Raw genomic sequence first — 12415 nt, 5'->3', positions numbered from 1 at the left:
ATCCCAACAAGATAACACATTTTTTAAATTAATGCTTTGAAAGAGAGGAAATCAGAAATCTTGAATGTTAATGAAGTTATTTAAAGTCACATTAGTGCAAACATTGTAACAACTTATACAGAAATGGAATTATTTAGTATATACCAAGATATGAAATTTCTCTTTAATGTAGTAATCACTTCATATAATTATATTACAAGCGCTTTCAGAGGTATCAAAATTATTATTTTCGGTGGCATCATATTGATTGGTTTCTATTACTTCAAAAATATTAATTTAAAATATTCATTCAAATATATATTTCTTAACATAATTTCGACAATTTGATTACACATTTTATTCCTAAATAATCACGAGTCTGATCTTTCCATACTTATCCTGTAAACAGTGAAACAAGGAATGACGGTCAAGGAACGTAAACACTTCCGGTGCGCACAGCCAATAAGAGAGCGTTATATACCTCCGGTTCTGCAGCACTTTAGGATTTGTAAATACGCCAACCGGAACTCCCTTTATTCTTGAATTGCCCAAAAACAACATTGTTCACAGACCTCACTCTTCAGCGCAGTAACAATGTCATCATTGTAAATACTGTAATGATGATATGGATTAACTCAATGTCCTTGTTTACAAAATATTTAGATTTGAATCATGTGATTGTCACACCCGGAACTCATGGATTGACCCGGATACAGAATAATCAGCGAGTGAACAAAAATAAGTTTTCTAACAACTAAAGAAGTTCGTATCTCAGAAATTTAAGAAACGAGGCACAGACAACGTAATCCGTAATGCAAACGTTACGAGTATAGAGTCCAGTACTTCAATAAGGGCGAAATCCTAGGATTAATATGGGCGATAAAGGGTACAAGAGACTCGAGACTTCTTCATGGAAATTTACAACCTCCTCATAACACAGTCTCACGTCTTCGTAGCTTGAAAGTAATTGACAGCGGGGTAAAAACGATCATTAATCTAACACAAACAGGAAATTGTGTTGCTTTCTGCATGGACATAATAAACACACACTAAGGGCGTTACAGCATGGGTTCGTCTTATAACCATTATTACAAACTTTGATGGTCGATCCTTTAGTAGCGTCTGCTGGCATGTCATTTACACGTTCAGCCAGAAACACGTATACTGCATAACCACCATGCGTTGCATGTATACAGAAGGTCGGCATTTCATTGGTTAAATATATATTTATTTGACAAGGGATTCCAAACACAGCAGTGGCGATTTTACTTTGAAACGTAGCGTCGCTTTTCTTCCACTTTTGGCTAACCGCGTTGATGAGAATGAGCGATAATATGATGAAATTGATGAATGGACACTCACAAAGAACACCCCACGCCGATATTCGAACAGAACCCTTGGTGACGTAGCTAGTCGTGCTAACAAGATAAATTAACAACACACAGTGTAAAATTGCATGCGATGAAGTGACGTACACATTTTTATACTACGGGCTTCTAAAACGTGCCTGATTTTCAGAAATGTCCATTTCGTTCAGAAGCTTATTTTATGTACAATTCTAATAATATCCCATCAAATTTATCTTCCATAACCAGTTCAAAAATAATTAATTTTAAAAAAACATACACTAGAGATGTACCGTAGTAGTATGGATCATTATCCATATTTACTGAAAATAAAGTAACAGATTGCAAAGCCGTAACCCGAAGTATTTTTACAATCAGCTGACTTCGAGTCGCATGAAGAGATAAGTGTTACACTATATGAGCAATATCTCAGTTTGGTGATACGCTTCAGGCAATTTCATAAATAAATGTTTCATAAATGTTCAGTTTGTCTGTCAACATCGATTTAGGTTCTTATAAACCCTTCTTCAATCACACACAGACTTTCAGTTGGTAATGGTGTTCCCGCGTATGAATACATTGCCGAAATATTGGATACAGCCCTAGCAGTTGAGAGCATAATTATTTTTCTAGTTGCTTACACTGCAGGTTACAGTTGCATACTGCAGAATAAAGTTGTCTAGCAGAGAGCAATGGCAGCTTTAGTATCTGGCCGGAGTGGCAGGTGCGTTGATCAAATATATTTTACCACGCCATCTGTTGGCATTATTGAATGCGAGGGTAGTTTGAAAAGTACGGTAAACGAAGCAGAGATGGCAGCACCATAATCGAAATCGATATACGGTTACTGTCTGATCAGGTGAACGTGCAAGCGTTTTCGAAAATGATGGACAAAACCACCAGGACAATGCACCTGCTCACACGTCATTGGTTTCTAAGGCTAAAATCCATTAAGTTCGATTTATTGGATCATCCGCCATATTAACCAGTTCTAGCTCCCTCTGACTTCCATTTGTTCCCTAATCTCAAAGATGGCTCGGAGGACAACGATTCTCCGATAACAATGAAGTGATTCATACTGTGAACGGCTATTTTGCAGACCAGGAGAAATCATTTTATAAACAATAACCTCACAACGCACTAGGCTGAAACTCTGCAAGGACTCGTTTGAAGGATCAAACTTATCGACCGTGCATCGATTTCCATTATGGTGCTCCCATCTCTGCTTCTTTTACCTTACATTTCAAACTATCCTCGTACCAGGCCCACAATAAGGAAGCCATACTGATTAGCGATTTTAATAAGTTAAGTGTTGCCCTGTAGGTTTACGCGGCAGATATATTATTAATTTTTATTTGTAAGCATTGCTTACAATGCGTAAATGCAAGTCAAGCACTTGTCCGGTAGTCTGTGGATCATGGAGCGCTGGATGAGGCTCAATCTTGGCTTCTGAAAAGTGAAAAGTTGAGTGCTGCGAATTGCGTAAAGCCGGGTCCCCACCATGCCAGTTGGTAAGGCCTCGCGCAAAAGCCGAGCAAGTGGGTACGTGTCGTCGGCCTGTGTCGACAAGCCAGTTGCCAGGCCGATTCCAACAAGACTAAGCTGCTCGTCAAGTCAACCTTGCAGCAGGTTTTCGCATATGTAGTTCCAAACGTGCGCGCAAGAACATAGTTCCACTGAGACGGGTTCTATTCCGACACAACTGCATACTTGCAAGAAAACAGTTATTTAATTTGTAATATACAGACAAAATAGTACATCCATTAGCAGGTATGGACTTAATTGGTTGCAATCACTGTGCAGACGAACTTAGAACCGTAGATTCGCCAACTGCAATGTGTAGTGCGTTGAAGAGACACTGAAACTTTAGAGCGAGTCGAGCGAGACTGAATGCGTTGCAGAACGCGTGGAATCGGCGATACCAGTGTTGCACATCCCACTCTTTTAACCCTATGTTTATTGTAGAGCGGCGAGAATGGCTGAATCTACTGTTCAGCGCGCGGTTTTACCCGAATGTTATTTTGGACTTCGTCCGAAGGGAAATTTTCTTCAAAGACAAGCAAGTTGTTTTGAATGCATAATCCTCCTTGCGGCAACAAGATCAAAGTAAAACAGGGCGTGAGGTGATTTGCCGTCAATGTGCGCACGAATTGTATCACGGGTGTTGAATGATTTGCTGTTTGAGTTTAGCAAGAGGAAACGATTGTTTGTTTTTTGACGACAAAAGAATCTCCGCGGTATTAAAAGATATCGCAGTGAGAAGAAACATGTTTATTATTTGGACGAGACGTCCTTCAACTCGGTGGGTGGGGAAGGGGGAATAAAACATGGAAGGATACCAGCATGCAAAACCACGCCAGGGCTGAAGAAACCAACGATGAGGGGAAGGGGGAGGCTTATTGTTTCACACACTGGCGGCAATGAAAGCTTTGTTGAAGGTGCTTATTTACTGTTCCGCGCAAAGAAAGGGAAGGGTGATTATCCGCAAGAAATGGACAGACCAAGATTTGAATCCTGGTTTAGTAAAGTGATTCATAAATTGAAACCAGAGTAATAGCGACAGACAATGCACCTGATTGTATATATCACCAATAACAAATCATGCTTTTTTGGTGGTATAACTTGAATTGCGTGTGTCTTACAGGAACGGATGTATTGCGGACGAAGCAACCACGTTTTTCATAAATGTATTTCTTTCTAAACCAAAAAAAAAAAATTGTCATTAAATTCAAGAGGGCCTATCGTTGTTTACTTTTATCTTTGTTCATTTTTATTTTTGCGTGCTCGAAATATACACACACGCTCTCATGTTTCGAAGATATTTCGCATTTATATTAAGTAATGACACATTTATTAAATAATCTATGCGCAGAAAGTACTTTTAAAATTTTATGTTTCAGGAGACAAAGAGAAGCAAAAATACATTCCACTTGACATGCATGCGGGTTTTGATGTGTTGTGCGGTTGGCAATACTGTGGATTTTCTCAGTGTCTGCGATGTAAGCAGCTCGGCGGTTGAGGAAAGACTGGCACGGAAGATTCTGAGCTCAGTTCTCGCGCGGATTGATACATAAAACCTGCTGCAAGGTTGACTTGACGAGCAGCTTAGTAGCTGTTTTCTTCAAAGGGTATCGAGCCGACGCTCCAAGAGGGGGATACACAGACTGGCGCCGAGCGTGTCCGGCAGGATAGGGAAGGATTAGGTGTTGTTTCATCAACTTTTTATCATGGAGTAGAGTGGACGGACTCGCAAGTTCTGGCATTATATAAAAACAAAACAACATACAACTGATTTTAAACCTTTAAAATGCACGGCATTGATTTTTTTTGCAATTGTTTAAAACACAGTGTTGTATTTTTTTAGACTTTTTTAAAACACATTTTCATACTTGATATTTGATACTCTGGTTATTTGCCTGTTTTGCAATTTTGTATTTTCATTCAATCCGTGCCATTTTGTTTATTGTGCACAAAAGTCTGTTCAGTGGCTGAAAATGTATTTTCAGTTAACAAACAAACATATCGTACGCATGGGGCACGTTTAAAACACATGGCTATATGTTTTATTTTATTATTTCCTTTTACAAGTCCTTAAAACATTTATGAAATTGAATAAATAGTATATGGATGACACAGATTTGTTCTTCACTTGACACACTGCACATAGTTGATAATGTCAATATCTTGTTGCATTCACGATGAAATGTATTTCGGAAAACAGAGTAGCTAGCGCGTGGGTAGTATGGATTAGTTGAACCTTCTCGAACAGCTTACATGCGATTGATTGATTGATTTGGTGTTTTTAAGTCCACTTTATGCACAGTAAGGCTAATGGAGACTTGACCTACAGTTTAAAGTGGGATCCGAACCACTATGTGCCTCCACTGGGTATCGAACCCGGGACCCCTTGGTTACAAGGCGACGAAGCTACCACTGCGCCATCGGGGAGGCAGCTTACATGCGAGACTTAAGAGTAGCGTAATTAGTGTTTTTAAGAAGTTAATCATGTGTTTACTGTATAACTAGAAATACAGTCCTTCCTTGGATGATTAACAAATTACTAATTAACCATCATCCTTAGAAAATTATTATTTTTTATCATTGTTTTAAACGTTTCATTTTTTAAAACATGTTTTTGTTCTTTATTAAAACATGTCTAAAACTAATAAACTGTTTAATTTGTTCCTTTTTAAAAAACGCAAATTTTGCCAACAGTGCTTGTCATGCATTTTCACGGAGTATTTCACGTGCGCTGCCAACAAGCCGTCGATCCAGACTGATGCACGCCTCCACACCGAAGTCCTGTGGAGACATCTATCGAGTTCGGCAGAGCAGAATGGCCTTGCCGATTGGCATAGTGGAGATGCACCTTAAAACAGCACTCAAAAATGAATATCCTAGTGTAGGGTTGCCATTGGCAATTTTATGTAGAAATGTTATCTTGATCCACGGAACTGAAAAAGGACACCTGTAGCTTTGTCCAAACACGTTTTCTCTTAGCGATAATCCAACACTAAGTCAAGATCCAATTTCAAGTTACGTCAGCGGTTTGTTTGACCGTTAAAGTTCGTCCTCCTTGCGGATCCAATAGATGGCCATTTCGTCGAGAGTTACAACCACGATCAGCTGATGACGTCATACGTTATCTAGGAAAGAATTCACAGGGAGAGCATTAACATCACTTTCCTTTAGTTATGGGACAAAGGATTCAGGCTCATATATTCTTCAAACAATGCTTTCTCTCGACCATTCTACCACCGACCCTCAATCAATTCCATTGAATTTCCTCTACATTTTCTTACAGAAACCAGAATAGCATTTCGATCATTCGGGCGGGAAAGAAAACCGATTTCAATTCCGGAAAGAAAATATATAATTTCGTTTCTGAATGTGAGAATTTGTCGTAACTGCTTCCCATCAAGATATCTCTTCGAAATTTCCATCTTTTTTTTTTTCTTTCTTCTGTAGAAACTGGGTAACAGGATGGAAAGGAGATCCATGTTTATGGCCCCTGAACTGACAGACGGCGAGCTGATTCCGAAAAGAAGAAATGAAGCGAAAACTTTTGACGTTGAACCTGAATAGCTGCCACTTTATCTTCTCTAAACAGGCAAGGTATAACTTATTCCCTTTCAATAAGGGCGACTGGTAGGCGACTGCAAGCTATATGGAAAAATTGGAAATTTGGTAACGGAAGTGCCTTAGAAGGTGTAATTATAGCACCAGTGCTTAATTCAGGCACAATCTGGTAATCTGTAGGTATTTCTTCCATCCACAATACCCCCATGGTACTAATTTTAGGATGCAATCTGGAGAAAAGACAAAATTCAAGTACATTGCAATTTTTTTTCAAAATATAGTTTCAAAATCTATAGCCCAGAGGTCGATGCAGTGTATATAGCCATCTTGGAAGGCAAGAAAAGACGGATTTTAATAGAAGGAGGGGGGGGGGAGAGAGAAAAGTAGAGAGAATAAAAGAGAAATAAGAAGAGTTTGAGTTTTGATTTTAAGTTCACGTTATGCACAGGAAGGCTAATCGGGACTAACCGGAAAGCTAATCGAGACAGGATGGATGTTGATCCAGGAAAATTTTCAACCGGTGTTCTGGGGGTGTCTTGGCGATGAAAGAAATGTGTGGTCTGCAACTTCGTTCTTTAGCTCTGACGACGCACTTATTCTACAGATAAATAGGTATATTTCCTGCTATGCACTTAGCTAATTGGGATGTATTGTGCTAGAGTGTTTGGCGGTTAATTCCACTATATGGGAAGGGGAGTCAGGTACAGAACCAACGCCCAGGGAGTGTATATAGCCATCTTGGAAAGCAATAAAAGACGGACTTTAATAGGAGGAGCCCCCTTCTTGATTAGCCCCCACCTGATGGACGCCGGACACGAAACATCATGGCCGGCGATAAATAGAAGGGGAACACGGAACAAGAGAGGATGAAGATATTGTCACGTAACAGCAGTATTGTTGATGTGATGGCCAGCCTCACGAAGGTGCTCAGCCTGAAGAGGACAAGGTAAGGCAAGAGACCGTTTCAAATAGTTTTCGTCTTCTTTTATTGTCAGTAAAGTATTTACAGCTTACCAGATTAAGTTTCTGTCCATAATTGGTAAACATCGTAATTTTTTATGTGTCCGTATGATCCCACATATTCTTGATATCTGCCATATTAAAGGTGATGTGATCAGTACCACGTTCCGGCAGGCTTCAGTTACCCATTGTTTGGATGCTGTAGGTGAACCACAGATCAAGGAAATTACCGGAAATCGACTTCAGATCAGGCAAACCTGGAATCGAACCCGGGTCCTACAGTTTCCTGTATCCAGGAGCAAAGTTCGTTTTTGTTAATAGGATTTGGGTATGTTGCTTAAAGTGGTCCTTGTACGTACGCAGGATGGGTGGATTAGAATATAAGGAAATCGCCGTCATCCGTGCCGTGTCTCGGGTTCGAATCCCGGCCTGGGCGTTCTTTATCTGTCTCTTCTCATCAGTTTCATCATATCACTTATCCACCCTTATCTTCGCAATTAGCCAAAAGAGGCAGAAAAGCGAAGTAAAATAAACCAAATCAATCAATCAATATTTGGATATCGAATCATAATGGATTCGGACATCCGAATCGGAATTCGACATATTGCAGTACAGTAGCGGCTCATGCTACTTATTGTTAGGAGGGCTGCATTCATAAAAAAATACCTTACCTTAACTATTTGAAGATAAACTCCATTGAATTATTCATTTTTACTTGTACGATTTACCATTCAGAACACCAGATTAAATAACTTGCTGCCAGAAAACAAATAACTCTTTCAATCGTATCGAAAACTTGAACTATCACGCACTTACTGACAAGCGAAACGGACGAGTTTCTCTCTGTAATCTCAAGTTTATGCCCGGTGTCCGTCGTCTGGTGATATTGTGAGAGCTTTCGATTTCTACCACTTGGTAGCGCCACCGTACATTCGGCTGCGTTGAATGCAGTCCGCTTTTTAGCATTGACAAGTTCCTAGCAGGGAGGGAAGTGGAAGCAGTGCTTACGTTCGAGTTAACATGGAGATGCACTGGCAGTCCCCGAGGGGGAAGCGGCTTCATGTACCAGTTTGCCGCTTGTCGCGCGCCAAGTGAATTTGAGAGCTCCAAACAGCGCAACGGGACGCAGTAAGATAGCGGAAGTATAAATATTTAATTTTTGCAACAAAATATAATTTGTTTGGGAGGCTGCAATCGGCCGCCGCTGTTGCAGTATATCTTATCGCATCCAGGGTTCAGGATGAAGGTAAACACAAGGTGTAAAAAGGAATGGAAACCAGCGTAAAGAAGAGAATACAGTGGTAGTCAGGAGTCTAAGAAAAGGAAGGGCATACGGAGAGAAATAGGAGACACTGGATGGAGAAAAATGAAAGAGAATGAAAGTACTGGGAGTCACACGATGGAAAAAGGGAAGAGAGAGAGAAAAAAGACGGGAAAGAAATGTAATGTGAAGATGAAAAAGAAACAGCAGAGAGAAAATGGGAGACAGAGGATGGAGAAAATGCAAAGGGAGAAATAATAGGAGTCAAAGGATGGAGAATTAAGGGAAGAGAGAGATGGTAATGGGAGATGGAGAATGTAAAAAAAGTAAGGGAAGGAGAGAAATGTAGGAAGGGAAGAGCGAAATTTGGAAAGAGAGGATGAAGAAAAAGCAAGTGAGAGAAAGATCTGATGGAGAAGAAAGGATAGAGAGAAAATAGAAGACAAAGGATACAGATAAAGTGACGGGATAAAGTATTGGGAGTCAGGATGGAGAAGAAAGTTAGATGGAAGGCAGGGAAGAGAAATTAGAAAGAATGAAAAGGATTATAAGGATGGAGAAGAGAGGTACGCGCAAGGAGGAATGGATTGGCTGCCATCATTAGAGAGATTGAGGTTCTCTAGGTACCGTGACGTCAAGAAAAAGAACCTAACACAAAAAGGATTGGCGCATTACAAACTGTACTCCCCTACACCCGAATGTTTCAAAGGCTCAGCCTCATAAGCATGTTATCCTAATTAACGAAGTGTCTTGCACAAGCCATTTGCACAGTCCAATTGCTGAAGGGGAGGTACATATCTGGTCCCCACAGGCAGAATACCATTCCGTAACACCTTCCTCCCATACATACTCCAGTACGGTTACAACCTGCATCCCAAGATTGAGACAAGCGGGTCGAAAGCTACCGATCCTGAAGAGACATCCTTGTAGCTGCCTCGCACGCCGTATCAACTCCCTTACTGACCATTTGGGGCAGTTTGTGTCTTGCATGCGAGGAATGCTAACACCAACTCTTACTCTCCCCCTTCAGGACTCCCAACTCCTTTTCCTCTAGGTGTTATGGCCCGGTAAGGAAGCACGGAGCCAAACAGCCTGCAAAATAGCTTAATCCAATCCTCCAGGGGCCCTTGAACGTTTCGAAACGGAATTTGCTATTCACGGCCCACTTAAGCACCGTGCTAGGTGGAACTTGCAGTTTTACAGTGGGTCTTCGATCAATCGACCCGTTGTCTAATGCATTATTCTTTTCCGAAACTTAACACTGCGTTACGTCTTGTGGTAATTCAATGCTGGAGAGTTTATATCGAACGGTGCAACGGAATCGTGATGCATGCTGGGTAAGGAAAGCCGATATAATTGTAATGCAGAGACAGGACCGCCGTTACCGGTGTAGCTAACACCACACAGGTACTCGCGTTTCTGAAATATATTCAGGTCTACAATAGGTATTGCCTGAGCTCACAATTGATGAGTTAGTTAATTTTTAATCAGTAGATGGCAGGACAATTCAGTTTTTTACACTCCTCTGTTCAAGAAATCTCGAACCCAGAACAGTGCTTCATTTCTTTCATTGCTTTGCAGTATGGTAAAGTGTGTGTAATAATTTTGCGCTTGTGTTTGAAAAATACATTATTGTTTAAGCGTAATCCGTCATTCCACTAAACGTCCGTAGTTGAATCAAGCCTTATGGAATGGAACAATATGGTCCTCCGCTCCAGAGACGAGGTTAGTGTTACACCACAACGCGCGGTGAATGAGTGAAAACGTACAAACGTACACAAAAACACATTTTTCAGTCCTACACGAGACACACATATTTGTGCTCATACTAACAAGGACAATATATAGGTATTATTGAATAGTTGGCGCAGTGGTAGCATCTTCGCCTTGTAATCAAGGAGCCCCGGGTTCGATACCACTTTAATACTGTAGATCCCGTCCCGATTAGCCTAACTGTGCATAAATTGGACTTAAAACACCAACTGAAACAACTAAAACAGCTTATTCACTCATTTCGTGTACGTGTTATCACATTCGAATAAAAAAAATGAAATGAAAGAATTAAATTAGCGACAGAGCATAATTTATAATCAGCTTACGTACAACAGTAAAAATGAATTCGTAGATTATTAAGGTTTTTAGTATGTTGAAGGACATAAAATAATTGTCAATGACAACCATGAATATGCAGCACATGGCTGTATACACAAAGGATAAAATATTATGCTTTACGAGGACATCTAGCGCCGAAACAAGACTCAACAGCTAAAAGTAATCAAGAAAAGTAGTTTTCCTTGATTTTCTTGCCACACTGCGAAACTTTGATAGTGGAATCCCTCCTTCCCTCCCCTAATTCCTCAGAAATTTTGTCTTCTATGTAATACTATTAGAATAATTCAATCAAGAGGCACGCCATGTGGCACGAATGGGATGCTAAGAGACCTGTAGGATGGCCAAGACGAAGATGGAAGGATAACGTTAAGATGGACGTAAAGGAAATCGGTAAGGATAGAAAAGATTGCCCCGGATAGAAACAGATGGAAGGCTTGTGTTGCTGCAGCCATAAACCTTCGGGTTTAAGACTGCAAGAGTGTTAGTAAGTTATGTAATAATTGAATGGTCCAAATTGGATACTGTTTGAGATAGTAATATGGAGGAAACATTCGAAGTTAAAGCTAAAAATGTATTTCAACTTTTGTGGTACCCTGTAGGGTAGAAGTGTTGTAAGAAATGTTCCCCCCGGGACTACTCGATAGAGTAGTGCCTTACATAATTGTACCTAGTCAGCAAGGGATGCCTAGTTCGAGTATAGATGGTACCACATTGCACAGTAGTTCGAATCGCATTTTTAGCTGTAGGACTACTCCCTATTATCCTATCTGAGCATACAATAAACAAAGAAATTTTTAAAGTCCTCATCCAAACGTAAGTTGCTAGTTTCATATTGAAATACAAGTCCAATGTTGCCGTACTAAGGAAGGCCTCATGTGCATATCCAATACAATAAGGCACAAGATAAAGACATAAGTCACAGATCCAACGAAGCACATTCCGGAAATAAACACCAAGAGGAACTCTGCGACCAATTAAATCACACACACTATGCAAATGTTTCCTCGTTTATTATGATAATACCATTTACGAGATTGGTAATAAACCAGAAGCCGTCCTCCAACATTTTCCTTAACAGACCACAAATTAATATATACAGCTTTTGGGCAATTTCACCAGAGGCAGGAAGGACAAAATGTACATAAGTGGAAGAGGAAGAGACCAAGAGAGAGAGAAGAAAAAAGGGCGGGCTAAACGCAGGCCTGTTTGTTGGGTGTTCCGAGGTCGGCAACGGAGAACAAGAGATTTACAGTGATGTGCAGTGATGAGGTAATTTTCACTCCTCCGTTTATTGCAGCGGCTCTAATTCCTTTAATTACATAAAACCTTCTCTCTCTCGTGGAAATTACTGAGAGCGCGGGAAAGCGGTTTCGGCGCCATCAGCTTTTCGAATGGAGCACACACCGCATGGCGGGAAAAAGCATGGACGCCTAGAAAAAGCTAGGAAACTTCAGTCCTGCTTTTCTGTCAGCCCCTCAGTACACAAGACAACGAAGCGGTGATCCAAAACTGACAACCAATCGTTTCGTTCGGTTTCGGACGCGTCTTCCTGCTCCTGCCCTTTTAGACTTATTCAGAGCACGTCTCGTGCGTCACCGGACGTCAACCGCAAACTTTGGTTGAAAGGGAGGTTCCACGGCTGGACAATGAAGATAAGCATTCCTTGTCTTCGCCAAGA

This window comes from Lepisma saccharinum, chromosome 5, assembly GCF_977018435.1.
Source record: "Lepisma saccharinum chromosome 5, izLepSacc3.1, whole genome shotgun sequence".
In the NCBI taxonomy this organism is placed as follows: Eukaryota; Metazoa; Arthropoda; class Insecta; order Zygentoma; family Lepismatidae; genus Lepisma; species Lepisma saccharinum.
This window is presented reverse-complemented; position numbering follows the sequence as displayed.